Raw genomic sequence first — 2,758 nt, 5'->3', positions numbered from 1 at the left:
CACAAGGAATGCAACGGCGCCAAGTAACAGAAAGTCTGGGACCCTTTGTCTCAATTTAGGGGAGGTTCCAAGGTGGTGGTCCGTGGCAAGTGCAGCAGCTCAAACTGGCTGCCAAGGATCCGACCCTTTCAGCTCCCTGACAGTCTCCCCAGCTGAGGGCTTCCATCCTGTTCAGCTGATGGCTGTAGGGGATGGGCCACCTTCCCAGAAGTAACAGCTGCTTCGGCTCCAGGCATGGAGAAGAGTGAAGGGAAAGAAGCAAAGCGAGGAAAGAGGGCCTGCTGTGTCAGGCCAATGGAAGTTTCCAGAATCACAGCCTTACTTCCGCTCTCATCTCATTGGTCCGGACCGTGTCACATGACTTTCACCACAGCAGCAGGGGAGCCACCAGAGCTGGTTAGTCGACAGCATCCCCTGCCTGTGTAGGGAAGGGCCTAGCCCAGGAGCAGTACTCTCCTGTAACCCAGACCCCGTGGTTCGGAGGAAGACGGGGAGAGCAGGACGGACAGGCGAGGTGTGAGTCCCAGGCGCCGGGCAGTGCAGTCTGGCCCACAGGGACGGGCCTGGAGAGCATGCGACACAGACCCCAGCTTCTGCACCCCTCCTCTCAGTCAGCACCACTGTCCTCCAGAGGTGAGCGTCCCTTCCAGCTCCCTCTCCCAGCCAAGCAGGAAGGTCGGGCGGTGCCCGCTCCCGCTGCACCGGCCACCAGAGAGGTGGGGAGCCAGGCGTTGGCATCTGGAGCCCAGTACCGTGGGGAGCTCGGGCCGAGGCGAGGCAGCACGTCCAACCCTGCTGGAGAAGGTCCACAGGGAGGGGATGATGGGGACGAGGCCCTGATGTGCAGGGATAATATAGTTAATGTATGACTCCTTTTATTATTTCACCATCTTTCATTAATTGCTGGCAGCCGGCCGGCAGGAGTGGGCGCTCTGAAAGGGCTTTTAGTTAAATGTCTGAAGCGGAACGACCACTTACAACCTGGGAACAGGGTTGAACTGGGGTTCACTCGACTCCAGTAAATCTTGTCTGGAGGGGCACAGGGAGGGAGACGGGCTCCATTCTGGACAAGGCTTGGACACCCCAGAACTGCTCAGAGCCAACGGCGTCAATCGGGAAGCACGGAAATATTATCTTTTTTTAAAAAAGGCCTCTCTACCTTTCGTCCCTACACACCCTGTGTGACCTTGAGCAAGTGACTTGCACTCTCTGAGCCTCAGCATGGTCCTCGGCTGCACCTCTCTGGGCAGAGATGTTCCTGACCCCAAGCTAATCACACAGCGGTGGACAGAGGGCAGTGGACACATGACGAGGGTGGGAGGCACGTGAGGCCTTGAGCCAAAAGAAGACCCAGAATTGTGCTGGGGACAGCCCCACCCCCACCCCCGTGGTGCTCCCACTGGAGGCCTCTTTAGCTGCCCCGCAGCCCCTGGACCACAGGTCCTCAGGAGCCGGCAGCCCAGGTGTGGTGCCCTGCCTTGCAAGGGTTTGGTTCCAGGGGCCTGCTCCTCCTGGGCATGCAGGGAGGCCCCCAAGGCTGCCAGGCCAGACTCGCCCCCGGGACTCGGGGAGGTGCCCCAGAGGCAGGCAGGGGTCACAGCCTGGGCTGGGGCGGGGGTGAGGACAGGGCTGGGGAGTGGGTGAGGACAGGGCTGGGGAGGGGTGGGGACAGGGCTGTCGGGGTAAGGACAGGGCTGGGCAGGGGTGAGGACAGGGCTGGGCAGGGGTGAGGACAGGGCTGGGGAGGGGTGGGGACAGGGCTGGGGAGGACAGGGCTGGGAGGGGTGAGGACAGGGCTGGAGGGGTGGTAGGCACTGCAGGCTGGATTCAGAAGGAGGCAGTGGCAGAGGATGCTCCTGGCCTGGGTTCTGCAGCCCAGCTGGGGCGTCCTGGGCACTGTCAGCACAGGTCACATCCTGGCCAAGCAAACCCGCCTCCCCCACAGCGGACTCTCCTTCAGATGTGGACTTTCTTGTTGGCCAGCCTCCTGTGCCGCCTCGCCCCTGGCCTCCCATGGGTTAGGAAAAGCGGGTGCTGCAAAGTATCAGATGCACCCTGGGGGCAGCCGGGCAAGGCCGAGCTCACTTCTGCAGAGGCCACCCCACAGCCTGGCAAGCACGTGCTGGGCGGCCGCTGGCCTTTATCCCTAAGGCAGCACTGTCCCTAGCTCGGATAGCAGGAGCTCGGGGCAAGGGGCAAGGGGCAAGGGGCAAGGGGAAGGACTGCAGTTAAAGTGCTCTGCTGCGGCCTCCGTCCCAACTGAGGCTAAGTGCCACATTCTGGAAGCGCACCACTGGACCTGCTGCTTCCCACGTGGTCAGCGCCTGTCTCCATCTAGGCGCAGGAGGACTGGACACATGCAGATCAAAAGCCCAGACCCTGAAGGGCTGACGCCAACGTGCTTTACCACAGCTACAGAAGCCTTCCCTGGTCACCCGCTGTCCTCCACGTTCCTCCTTAGCCCTGCCCTTGGTAGGTCACAGCTGACCCTCTCAGCCACCATGTACCACCTCACATGTTCCCGAGATACCAACTTCTCTATCTGAGACGTCCGGGTGTGTCTGTGGACTTGGACATCACACGTCTTTGCCAAGCAGACCGTCACCTTCGCGAAGGTGGGGACTCGGCCTGTTGTGCTCCTTGCTGAATCCAGGTCCTGGCGCGGGGCTTGGTAAACACCTGCTGAGCCCAGGAGCGCCCTCCTGTCCTCTGCCCCTCCTGTCCTCCAGCCGATGGAGTTTAGGCTACTGGCAAGAGG

Source organism: Marmota marmota, unplaced genomic scaffold, assembly GCF_001458135.2.
Source record: "Marmota marmota marmota unplaced genomic scaffold, marMar, whole genome shotgun sequence".
NCBI classification, from domain to species: domain Eukaryota; kingdom Metazoa; phylum Chordata; class Mammalia; order Rodentia; family Sciuridae; genus Marmota; species Marmota marmota.
The sequence above is the reverse complement of the archived record's forward strand: the minus strand, read 5'-3'. Positions refer to the sequence as shown.